We start from the raw sequence: 13758 nt of genomic DNA, 5'->3' as shown, positions 1-13758 counted from the left end.
AGTGTTAAATAAATAAATAAATAAATAAATAATTTTGGTAGCCCTTCTCTGTACCTTCTCCATCGCAATTATATCTTTTTTGAGATGCGGTGACCAGAATTGTACACAGTATTCAAGGTGAGGACTCACCATGCAGCGATACAGAGGCATTATGACATTTTCCGTTTTATTCACCATTCCCTTTCTAATAATTCCCAACATTCTGTTTGCTTTTTTGACTGCCGCAGCACACTGAGCCGACGATTTCAATGTGTTATCCACTATGACACCTAGATCTCTTTCTTGGGTTGTAGCACCTAATATGGAACCTAACTGTTATGAATCCTGCCCGCTGGTCCCCCCACGAGCAGGCTGCTCACCTCTGTTGCTGCTTTTCTTACGCGGCAGGACGCCGCCGATGTCAGCCTTGCCACGCCCGAAGCCGCGGACCTTGTCTGTCCTCGCGCGGCCCGGTGGCTGTCCTTTAGTGTCCTCAATGTGGCACAGTGCTGCCGCTGAAGTCTCGTTCATCTCCACGGCTGGAGGCCACAAACACCGAGCTGGCTTGGCAGCTGGAGCTGCCCTCAGGGCCTCCTGCAGCGGCAGGAGCCGCTGCAGTCATCGGGGCCTGTTTCTAGGCCCAGCCCTGCTTCCTCCATGCTGACTTTGGTGCAGTGCTGCTGTCCACGGTCCTGCACAGCTTCCTGTTTCCTCTCTAGGCACGCGGCCACTCCTCTCTCCTGAATTTAAAGGGCCCACAGCCGGATATGCCCTGGGCCCCACCTACAGACTGATTTCTTGTGCCAGCCCTATAAAAGGGCTGTTCCTGCATTCCGTCTTTGCCTTTCATCAGAGTTACTTCAGTCCTGGAGGCTCATGCCTGCCAGTGCTCCGTCAGGTCCTTTGTGTTCTTTGTGGAGCTCCTCGTCTCATCTGCTTCTTGCCATGTCTTCGTCGCCTGAGGTCCTCGTCCAGGTCTCTTGATGTCTCGCTTCCTGGTGTTCCAGCCCTCCTTGGTGTTTTGCTTCTGTACTCTTGAGCCTTCTGTTCTGCCGGCTGTGGATCTCCAGGTGACACGTCTTGTCTGGGGAGATGCCGGCAGTGTACTTCTGTCCTGTGCTCCTGAGCCGTCCTGTCCTGCCAGCCTTTGTGGTGCTCCGGATGACACTGGCTCCGTCATCGAAGTTCGCCTTGGCTGGATTCCTCCCTGCACTCATCCCGCTCTCCGCGTGGTCCGTGACCAGCCTCTTCAGGCTGTGTAGGGCGCACAGTGGGACAGGGTGGTCCGCGACCAGCCCATTGGGTCCGCCCATGAAGGTGGGCTGAGTAGGGCGCCCTGAGAGACAGTGTCAATGTTTACCTTCCCAGCTTCTCATCTCGTCTGGACTTTGTCAAGTTCCTTATCTCATTTGTGATGTCTTCGTATCAGCCTTGGTGTCATGTCTTCACCTCAGTCATAGTCTCAAGTCTTCGTGTCAAGGTCTCTGTCTGCCCTCATCCTCAGGCCGGCCTGCTGCGACATGCCGATTCTAAGTGGCAGATCTGAAAGGGCTCGGAATGGTAGGACTGTTCACCTACCAACATCATCTGGTTGGTTCTGGGAGCTTGCAGGCCTGGCAGAGGGTAAGACCGTGTCTTCGCCATGCTGGGACACGCTGCCAACCCTCGGTTTGGTCCTGGATTCATCTGGGCTCGGGCCGAGGCCCAAGGGCACACGAAAACCCGAACATAACACTAACATTGTGTAACTATAGTATGGGTTATTTTTCCCTATATGCATCACCTTGCACTTATCCACATTAAATTTCATCTGTCATTTGGATGCCCAATTTTCCAGTCTCACAAAGTCTTCCTGCAATGTATCACAATCTGCTTGTGATTTAACTACTCTGAGCATCTGCAAATTTGTATCTACTTTGTATCATCTGCAAATTTGATTACCTCACTCGTCGTATTTCTTTCCAGATCATTTATAAATATATTGAAAAATAAGGGTCCCAAAACAGATCCCTGAGGCACTCCACTGCCCACTCCCTTCCACTGAAAAAATTGTCCATTTAATCCTACTCTCTGTTTCCTGTCTTTTAGCCAGTTTGTAATCCACGAAAAGACATCGCCACCTATCCCATGACTTTTTACTTTTCCTAGAAGCTTCTCATGAGGAACTTTGTCAAATGCCTTCTGAAAATCCAAGTACACTACATCTACCAGTTCACCTTTATCCACATGTTTATTAACTCCTTCAAAAAAGTGAAACAGATTTGTGAGGCAAGACTTGCCTTGGGTAAAGCCATGTTGACTTTGTTCCATTAAACCATGTCTTTCTATATGTTCTGTGATTTTGATGTTTAGAACACTTTCCACTATTTTTCCTGGCACTGAAGATAGGCTAACCGGTCTGTAGTTTTCCAGATCGCCCCTGGAGCCCTTTTTAAATATTGGGGTTACATTTCCTATCCTCCAGTCTTCAGGTACAATGGATGATTTTAATGATAGGTTACAAATTTTTACTAATAGATCTGAAATTTAATTTTTTAGTTCCTTCAGAACTCTGGGGTGTATACCATCCGGTCCAGGTGATTTACTACTCTTCAGTTTGTCAATCAGGTCTACCACATCTTCTAGGTTCACCATGATTTGATTCAGTCCATATGAATCATTACCCATGAAAACCTTCTCCAGTACGGGTACCTCCCCAAAATCCTCTTCAGTAAACACTGAAGCAAAGAAATCTTTTAATCTTTCCACGATGGCCTTATCTTCTCTAAGTGCCCCTTTAACCCCTCAATCATTAACGGTCCAACTGACTCCCTCACAGGCTTTCTGCTTCGGATATATTTTAAAAAGTTTTTACTGTGAGTTTTTGCCTCTATGGCCAACTTCTTTTCAAATTCTCTCTTAGCCTGTCTTATCAATGTCTTACATTTAACTTGCCAACGTTTATGCTTTATCCTATTTTCTTCTGTTGGATCCTTCTTCCAATTTTTGAATGAAGATCTTTTAGCTAAAATAGCTTCTTTTACCTCCCCTTTTAACCATGCCGGTAATCGTTTTGCCTTCTTTCCACCTTTCTTAATGTGTGGAATACATCTGGACTGTGCTTCTAGAATGGTATTTTTTAACAATGACCATGCCTCTTGCAAATTTTTAACTTTTGCACATCCTGAAGAAGGTTGCTTGCAGAAGAAGCTGGGCCCACCGTGCTTGCCCAGACTTCAAGTAAAGCAACAGGGAAGCAGCCACAGAAGGAAAGTAGTAGTAGTAAAGAAGATACAGATTGTGTGCATCTGCAGAAGCAGCAGTCTTCTCTTCCTCATCCCCAGCAGCAGCGGCAAGCTACCATTGGGGTGGTGTTCTTCTGCAATGTCACAGAGCAGGAAGCAGGCAATGTCCAAAGTGGGTACACGACATATTGCTGTAATGATTGCTTTGGATGATCAGCCACTGCAGATTGTAGAAAATGAGGGATTTAAGCGGATGCTCCATTATTTTGCCCCTTACTACAAACTTCCTTCAAGAAGTACATTTAGCCGTCAGGTGCTTCCTTCCCTATACAGAAAATGTCGTGCTGAAATGCAGATTGTGATGGCAAGGGCAAAGGGGAGGAGCATCCATCTCACCACTGATGTTTGGACTAGTATGAATGCAATGCATGCATATTTGTCTCTAACAGCACATTGGTGGCAGCTGGATGAGGCATTAATACCTGTAAGCAGCACTAGCAGTGGAGCAGCTCCAAAAAGGTTTTGCCAGGATACCGGTAGGCTTTACTGCATGCTCAAGTGCTAGACAAGAGCCACACTTCAGAAAATATCTTACACGCAATTCAGGGGATGATGGAATGGGCTCCTTAGAAGCAGTGATATGAAATGCTTAAATGGATATTTCATTACTGACAATGGTTCCAATATTATTAAGGCTCTGGTTGATGGTGGATTCAAGGGCATCTGATGCTTTGCACATTCCCTGCATCTGATAGTGAGGGATACTTTGGGGCTTAGCGGCAAGGAAGGTGGTTCTAGTTGTAGTAGTCAACTCCTGAAGCGGTTGATTGAAAAGTGTCGCAAAATAGCTGGGCATTTCAACCGCAGTGTGAAAAGTGGGAAGCAACTCAGAAAGAGGCAAATAGCAGTTGGCGCACCTTTGCACAACCTTCTTCAGGATGTGCCTACCAGATGGAATTCCACCTATCTTATGTTGGAGAGGTTGTCTGAACAGCAGACACCTCTTCATGATTTGACAATGGCAACTGAAATTGGATTGGAAAATCCTCTTGGATGTCAGGACTGGACAAACATTGCACAGATGGTGCATGTCCTCAAGCCTTTCAAAGTATATACTGATGCATTTAGTTCAGCTATGGCCACGTTGGGTGGTGTCATCTCTGTAATAAACTATCTGGAGGAGGTATTAGAAGAATTTCTGCATCAGCCAGATTTCTCTAAGGAAGTGCTACTGTACTACTGCTTGTTAAATGCTTAATAGAGCAAGTTCAAAAAAGATTGAAACCTCGCATGCAAAGGGATTGCTATATGTTAGCCACGATGTGTGACCCATGTGTGAAAGGCAGTATTGCTCTCAAGTGCAATGCTCTTATACCCTGGGAAAAAAAGTTGATTACAATGGTTGAAAACATAATGTCAAACAGGGTCTGTGCCACTGATAATGATGAAAAAGAATTAGGATCATCCTCTCAGTCTCCAATTCCATCCTGCTCAAGTACTAGTATCAGCTGCTCCCCTACCCCTTCCATGACACATCAAATTATTAGGTAATGTTGAAAGACAAAAGTACCTCTATTTCCCAATGAGATTTAAGTCAAAACATAATTTTTTGTTATTTAAATGACCTCATATTAGGCTGTTAATAATGTAATATATGCACAATCACTTCGCCATTGTGTACGGGACTTTGTATAATCATTGGTCATTCAATATTTTCTTTTGCTGCCATTCGTGTCAATACACCATTTTGTGAACATAAAATATGATAGTTATATCTCTCTCCTTTTAAGTCATTCTCATATATATCATATATGTAATATAATATTTCAGCTACTTAGCTTCATCGTGAAGAAACACTTTGTCTTAGTGCCTTGAGGTATTATTGACAAGCTGCCCGACACGGTCCGTGTTTCGGTAAAAACACCTTCCTCATGGGGCCATCTATAGAAAAAACAAGTAATCATGTCATTCATATAATAAATACAATAAATTCTCACCAATCTGCACCAGGAGGGTACTAACAGTGATGTACGTTCAGTGTCCTTTTTCCCCGTCCTCCGGTAATGTGTTTCTTCAACCGGAGAGGGGGCGCTTCGGCACCATTTTTAAAAGGCTAACTAGCCAATGTGAAAGTTCCATGTAGGTGAATTCCTTTGACGTCAGAGAAAACATGTACAATGAATAATTAATTCACAACACTGAGTACCATTCTATAGCGGCATTAAGCCCCTCTAGATATACACTGTTTAGTCGGAAAATCCATCGCTGTTCGTGTAAGTTCAATAATGTTTGTGGATCACCTCCCCTACTTGTCATTGAAATTTTTTCAATGACCCGCCACTTCAAATCCACAAAGTTATGCGATTGTTCAACACAATGCGCAACTATGGGTGCCTGCATTTTCTGTGTGGTAAGACAACTGCGATGTTCCGTCAGTCTCGTTTGAATGGATCTTTTTGTTCTGCCCACATAATATTTATTGCAGGGGCATACAATAAGACAGATGACATGTGTTGATGTACAAGTAGTGTCCGTTTTTGCATTGTAAGTGTTGCCCTTTTTATCAGTCCATGAAAGACCAGCAACGATTTATGTGCACATAGAACAATTTTGACATGGCCAATGGCCACACGTTTGTGAAATTGTCTGGGAGACTTCTGGGCATAAAAAAGAATGAGTGAGCATGTCCCTTAAATTTCTCCCTCGACTGTAGGCTATAATCAGATGTCCTTTCCCTTGTAGCAAGCATCCAGGAAACGCTCAGACCTAGGGACAGTCGGGGAGCTAACCCTAGGTCATACCACTTCTGACTCCCCATGCTTCGTGCCGGTGACCTTACTCCTCCTGGAGGGAGAGTTCGATACACAAGCCCTGATCGACTCTGGAGCCGGGGGTAACTTCATACTTAAGGATCTAGTTCAGCAACTCCAGATCAGAATTCAACCCCAAAGGCCCCCTCTCCGCGTGTCCTCCAGGGGAGACTCCTTCCAGGCACCATTGCTACTCACACCCAGCCTCTCGTCTTATGTACGGGCATTCTGCATCAGGAGGACATCTCCTTCATCCTAGAGAAATCCATGCATCCAGTCATCCTGGGGCTACCTTGGCTTCGGAAGCACTCGCCCATAATCTCTTGTGACTCCCTCCAGGTGGCATCCTGGGGACCATTGTGTTTTGATTCCTGCTTGGCTATGGTCCCTCGGCCACCGGTACCTCTCCTGACATCAACCGTAGTACTGCCACAACCACTACCAGGACTATCTTGACGTGTTTTCCAAGGAGAAGGCCGAGATCCTCCCGGAGCACCGTCCCGTTGACTGCACAATCAACCTGCTCCTGGATACCACGCCACCACGAGGACGGATCTACCCATTGTCCCTTCCAGAAACACAGGCCATGTCTGCACACATCCAGGAGAACCTGGATTGAGGGTTCATTCGACCATCTAAGTCTCTGGCTGGAGCGGGCTTCTTCTTCATGGCGAAGAAAGACGGGTCCCTCCGACCCTGCATAGATTATCGTGGCTTGAACAGCATTACTCGGCGGGATCGGTACCCCCTGCCCTTGATTCCAGAACTCCTGGACAGGCTACAAGGGGCCAAGGTATTCACTAAGCTGGATCTCCGAGGGGCATATAACCTAGTGCAGATTTGTCCGGGCGACGAATGGAAAACCGCATTTAATACAAGGGATGGCCACTACGAGTACTTAGTTATGCCCTTCAGCCTCTGCAACGCCTTGGCGGTTTTTCAAAACCTCATGAATGAGGTTCTCAGAGACATGCTACATGCCTCGGTCATCGTTTACCTCGATGATGTTCTTATATACTCCAAAGACTTGGAAATTCACCGCCAAGATGTCCGACGAGTACTACAGAAGCTGCAGGACAACAGGCTTTACGTTAAGTTTGAAAAGTGCATTTTCGAGCAGGACTCGTTACTCTTCCTAGGGTACATTGTATCCTCCACAGGTTTCCCCATGGATCCTGAGAAAGTCGCGGCAATCAGGGACTGGCCACAACCACAAGGGGTGAAGGCTCTCCAACGATTCCTGGGATTTGCCAACTTTTACTGGCATTGTATTCCCCACTACTCCCAGAAGGTGGCTCCACTGACGGCCCTTACCAGAAAGGTTGCCGACGCTAAGCACTGGCCACCGGCAGCCCTACGAGCTTTCCAAGAATTGAAGGAAGCGTTCCTCCACGACACTTGCCTTCGCCACCGTGATCCGCAACAGCCGTTCATCATGGAGGTCAATGCCTCCGACGTAGCAGTTGGGGCAGTTCTAAGCCAGCTGTCCCATGGAGGCAAATTCCTCTCATGTTCCTATTACTCCCGCAAGTTCTCCCCTGCCGAGAGGAACTATAGCATAGGGGATAAGGAGCTACTGGCCATCAAACTTGCATTTGAGGAGTGGCAGCAATGGCTGGAGGGGGCCCAGCACCCGATCATCGTTTACACAGACCACAAGAACCTTGAATATCTGTGTCGTGCCCAGCGCCTCAACCCACGGCAGGCGCGCTGGTCACTCTTTTTCAGCCGGTTTGATTTCTACCTCCATTACCGACCAGCCTCCAAGAATGTCCGGCGGATGCTCTCTCCCATACGACGGAGATTGAAGACACCACCAGCCCACCTCAGTACATATTGGACCCAGCCAAAGTCCTCCTGGCCACCTCCGAGGTGGCTCCCGCAGGTAAGACTGTGGTACCCTCTCGTTCCCGCAAGAAAGTCTTAGCATGGGCCCACAATTCACTGACTGCCGGACACCCAGGAATCGCCAGAACTCTAGAACTTCTGACCGAGTTCTATTGGTGGCCACAAGTCAGGAAGGATGTACAACACTATGTTTATTCGTGTCCTACCTGTGCCCAGCAGAAACCTCTACACGGATGCCCCTGGGGGACTCCTGCAACCGCTACCCATTCCTACTGAACCCTGGAATCACCTGTCCACAGATTTTATTGTGGATTTGCCAGTTTCCGACGGGAAGACCGTGATCTGGGTCATGGTCGACTGTTTCTCGAAAATGGCCCACTTCGTGCCTCTTGCCAAACTACCTTCACCACTGGAGTTGGCTAGCCTCTTCACCCAGCACGTCTTCCAACTACATGGACTCCCTTCGCACATTACCTCAGATCGTGGCCCACAGTTTATGGCGAAGTATTGGAGGGCCCTCTGCAAGAATTTTGGAGTGCGGCTGGTCCTCACAACTGCTTTCCACCCCGAGGCCAATGGTCAGGCTGAACGGACCAACCGAACCCTAAAGGCCTTCCTCCGGGCCTTCGTCGGAGAACTGCAAGATGACCGGGTCACCTTGTTACCGTGGGCGGAATTTTCATATAACCGCCACAAACACTCTGCAACTGACCTGTCCCCTTTTCAGCTGGTCTATGGAAAGAGTCCTAGGCCTCCATTGCCTCTGCCACTGACGGTACCCTCGCTGGTGGTCCAGCTCACGGCACAACAGTTGCACGCCCTCTGGACTTCTACTCAGGAAAATCTCCGGGCAACCTCCGCCAAGGCAAAGAAGTACACTGATAGACTACGGCGCCCGGCCCCGGTCCTCCGACCAGGGAGTAAGGTCTGGTTGAGCACCAGAAATATTTGGTTGCGGGTCCCTTCTATGCGCCTAGCTCCCAGGTTTCACAGTGGCAGGGTGAGTTAGTGCTGTATCCTACCACCTACGGCTACCATCCACATTGCGCAGTCACAACGTGTTCCACGTATCCCTGCTTAAGCCTGTGGTGCTTTCCTCCTTTCTTGCCAAGCCGCCGGAACCCACCGCCACCGAGGCCGAAACCGACGGCACCTATACGGTGAAGGATGTCCTGGACGTTCGGTTCCACCGCTGCCGGTGGAAATACCTCCTCTCGTGGGATGGGTACAGTCCAGAGGAAAACTCCTGGGAGCCTTCTTCCAATATCCTGGATAAAAACCTCCTCCGTCAGTTCCATCTGGATCACCCAGGTAAACCCAGGCCTCCAGGGAGGGGGCATAGGAGGGCGGTACTGTTGCGGCCCCGGGCTGTGCCCTGGGTCCCCGACTTACCTCGAGGTCGGCCCGGGCCGCCGCAGTCCCCATTCGGCCTGTTCAGTCTTCTGCCGCGGCTCCCCCTCCTCGAGGGAGACACCGGCATTCTGGCGCGGCTGGCCCCGCCCCCTAGGTGCGCGTGCATGCAGGGGCTGTGGATTTAAAGGGGCCAGCGCAGGAGACTTCAGGACTGCCTCCGGATGACGTCAGACGCCCAGCATTACTTAAGTCCTGCACCCAGGTTCCTTCTTTACCTTGCAACGAGGTTCCTCAGCTTGTCTGATTCTCAGTTGCTCCTGTAGTCCTTGGATTGCTTCTTCTGACTTCTGGACTCCGACCTGGCTTGTATCCTGACTTGTCTCTAGCTTCCGCCCTCTGGGTTTGGTATCGATGTCTGACTTCTGGCTTCCGACCCAGCTCCATCCCTCGACCTTGTCTCCTGCTTCTGTTCCTGGCTTGGTATTGTCTTCTGACCTCTGGCTTCCGACCCGGCTCCGTCCCACGACTCCGTCTTCTGCATAGTCCCTGGCTTTGGTTTGGATCTCCGACTCCTGGCTTCTGACCCAGCTTCGCCCTTGGACTCCGACTTTGGCTTCTTCTCCACCTCAGGTATCCGGTACTTGCTGGCCCAGAAGATTCTCCTAAGTCCCAGCGGCTCGGGCTCTCACGGGCTCCTCCCGGGGGAGCAGCGGGCTTCTGAGGGTGAAGACTCTTCAGCCAGCTGGGTCCAGCCGTCCTTCGTCCATCTCTCCGGTTGCATAGGATCCCATCTAAGCCAAGAGGTCCGGGTCTCTACGGGCTCCTCCTGGGGGGACCTTAGACTTCCAGCGGTGAAGCCTCCTCCGAGTCTCTTCTGTGCCGCCTCCCGGCTGTGACGCTCGCTGTGGTCCTCCACAGCATATCATCCACCGCCTCAGCCGGCCCAAGGGTCCACGATCGTAACACCCTCCATGCCACCGCAGGGGGAGCTGAAGACGTAACTAGGTTTAAAATGCCACACGGCTAAATAAACCAGTTTAGAACTGTAAATACGAAAACAAAATGACTATCAGAATATTTCGAAAAGTTTATCATACAACTACAGAAACCTCTGCAGATAGGAAAAAATCAGAACTCTGTCCATTCACCACAATCCTAGCTCTTGGAGAGTCATACAAAGTTGTTACCCATCTGAAAAGAGACCACAGAACCCAAACTGAGATAAAAGCCAGAACAAATATTTCCATCCCACTCTATTGAAAACTTTTTCAGCATCCAAACTCAGCGTACCAGCCTCCCTGTGTTTTGACTCTATGGCTAACAATGCTTTGGTTACATTCCCCCCAGAGTAGCGTTGTTTCACAAATCCTGTTTGATCTCCATGCACTAAATCCGAGATAACTGAGCTCAGATGACCGGCCAGCACCGTGGCAAGGATTTTCAAATCAGAGTTTATTAGTGAAAAAGGCCTAAAAGATTCCGGGAGCTGAGGATCTTTATCTTTCTTCCAAAGAACCTTTATCAAAGCCTGATTCATATCACCAGAGAAGGTGTATCTTCAATTGCTTTATTATATAGTTGTTTCAGAGATGGTGCAATTAAATGATCCAATATCTTGTAAAATTAATTGCCTAGTCTGATGTCAGGCCCAGAAGCCTTTGCAAACTTAAGAGCTTTCAATTGGTCTTGTATTCACCTATGAATTTCTGTAGGTGATGAACTATGAATGACCTCCCCTTACAACAAGGTCATTCTCATTGGGCACACACGCTCAGCTCATACTATCCACACCTTGTTTGCACAGCTACACTGAAGTCACAATGAAATGTCACACTTGTGCCTTTGCACAAACATACATATCCCTTCCTGTGCTATTCTTAGAATATGCTTTAAAAGAATGAATAGGCTAAGAAAATATTCTTGGCATGGTTAACCAGTAAAACAGAGTGATAAGCCAGAACAAACCAGTGTGTGGGTTTTCAGAAGAAATGGTTGTTTGTAGACATGAGGGAGAGGAGGTGTCTGGAGGTGGGGAGGGGATGGGATAGATGGATAGATGGAAAAGAAAAATGCAAGCGTAAACAGCCTTGGGCACCAAACTATCTCAGGCACTGACACGTGTATGGCCAGATGGTAAGGCTATTAGGGTTTCTGCTTTTAAAGATGGTAAGGAAATAGTTTGCACACCCAGCTGGCAGCAGCAGCAGCAGCATTCCCAGTGCTGCTGCTGTAATGTGGCACCAGCCGCACTGAGCGGCATTTATCAATTTAAAAAAAAACAAAACCCCAAACTCATCACGGCACTTCTGGGCTCTCTCCAGTTGCTGGGAACTCCCAGGCTCCCATAGCCCCAGCAACAATCGGGCAGGCATTTATTTTAATCTTATTTACCCCATTTACACAAGGAAGAGAACATAGCCCTGGTGCCAGAGTTACTGATAGCCCCGTTTTGCCTGGACAGGGGCCAGCTGGATGCTGAGGAATTCCTGATTTTATCCCCATGGATTTACCTCCCATTGCACCCCATGGGTGCAATGGGAGGTAAATCCCAGGACTGGTTCGGCCTGTGCAGATGAAATGGAGACAGCTGTTAGATCTATCTGAGGATTTGCAGAAGGGGATGTAACCTGGTTGCAAGCAAAGTGAAATAGGTGGGTGAAGGAAAGAACCTCTGGGGGTGACCAAGGTAAATGTATGGATTTTGTGAAAAGACCCCGCCCCCAAAAGGTGGGGGAAGCCAGAGCTGTGTACAGGTGAGATCTGAGATATGGTACAGGACTAGAGCAACCCAGTGAAGGAAGAACACGGCCATCATGCAACATTTCAACAGTACACAACCGTGACCATCGGACTGCAGCCCTGCACAAAATCTTTACCACTCTGTCCAGAGCTGGATGAGCCTGCTGATAGGCCCTCCTGCTCCTCCCTAAAACTCTCAGTTAGATTCTCACACAAGGGCCTATACTGCTGCAAATTATTAAAAAAAAAAAAAAGTATTCTTCAAGGTACCAGCAGTCTATTAAACTATTAAATTACATTTACCTCAACGAGATCTAAGATCATCTAACAAAGGCTTGTTATCAATACCTACAGTCAGATCAGCACACCTGAGCGAAGTTAGAGAAAGAGCCATTTCAGTAGCCGGACCGAAGCTTTGGAATAGTCTGCCACCAAATTTGAGAATGCAAGATAATCTAAAGAAGTTCAAAAAAGATCTTAAAACATGGTGTTTTTTAGAAGCATACAGAGATAATACCCAAGAGTTTTTTATGAATCTATAGCAGCTTTTATGGTATTTTATTTCTAACTTTACTTATGCTATTTTAGTTTTTTAAATAACTCTATTTATTTTATTTTATTGATGTTTTATTGTATTTATTTCTGTTTTCTTAACTGTCTTAAGTTAATTTATTATGTAAACTGTTAAGATAGAACTCTTTGTTCTGGGCAACGGTATATAAAAATTGCACAAATAAATAAATAAATTCACAATTAAAATCACAAAAGGATGAGTCACAGGATTCCACAGCAGAGACAAACATGTTTTACACTTCCTCATCCTTCAGCAGAGCATTTAGATCTTTATCTCTTACTCCAAACAACCGTGGTGCATTAGTCATTCTTCTTATATAAGCCCATCAGCGCTCACATCCCATCACCAAATTCATTAGAAGGGGGACTGACAGCAGTGGGCCAGGAGGACTGCTTTAACATTGCCCTACCAAGTGCCCTGCTGCCCTAATAAATATCTATCTCTGCTCTCCCCTTTCTTCCCTACAGGGGACAGAAGTTATCTACTGTAATCCTGGCTCATGATCCTGCTGGCTAACCCATAGACCGCTGCAGATGCTCCTATAACAGGGCCCAGCGATAGACCAGTCACTGGGCGTTGCCAGTGCTCTGCCTCCTGTTCCTGTCAGAGTGCGGCCTGCTGCTTTTCCTGCTGTAGACTGCGCGGGGTCAGCAGCTGCTGCCCCTCCTCCTCCTGATGACACGAGGAGAAACAGTGGGACCAGGACCACAACTCCTGCAGCTCTTGATGGAGGCCCGGCCGCCTCTTCTCTGTCTTCCTGCTGATAGGGCCTCCTGCTCCTCACCACGGTGCCTGCCGATGCTTCAAGGTGGCTCGCACTCCCATCAGAGATGGCACGTCCTCCTTCCAGCACGTGGGTCCCCTATATCACTTCAGGGCACTCGGGGGAAGGAGGAGATGCCGACCCTGCAACATTGGTGCTCTGGGCGGTCAATTAGTTTGCTTAGTGCTCCCACCAGCCCTGATCACACTGGTCCCAAATCAAGAGTTATAGCCCTAAAGATAGGAGCCCCCGAGTCTTTCAGGAACCCCTAGACCAGTAGTTCTCAATCCAGTCCTTGGGGCACACCCAGTCAGTCCAAATTTTTAGGATCTCCACCAAGAATATGAATGTGATAGATTTGCATACAATAGAGGCAGTATATAGATATACCGCATGTATAGACTGGCTGGGTGCAACCCAAGTACTGGGTTAAAGCAATCAAATGTAGAATGGGTTCTTATCCTACAT

This window comes from Rhinatrema bivittatum, chromosome 16 (assembly GCF_901001135.1).
Source record: "Rhinatrema bivittatum chromosome 16, aRhiBiv1.1, whole genome shotgun sequence".
NCBI lineage: Eukaryota > Metazoa > Chordata > Amphibia > Gymnophiona > Rhinatrematidae > Rhinatrema > Rhinatrema bivittatum.
The sequence above is the reverse complement of the archived record's forward strand: the minus strand, read 5'-3'. Positions refer to the sequence as shown.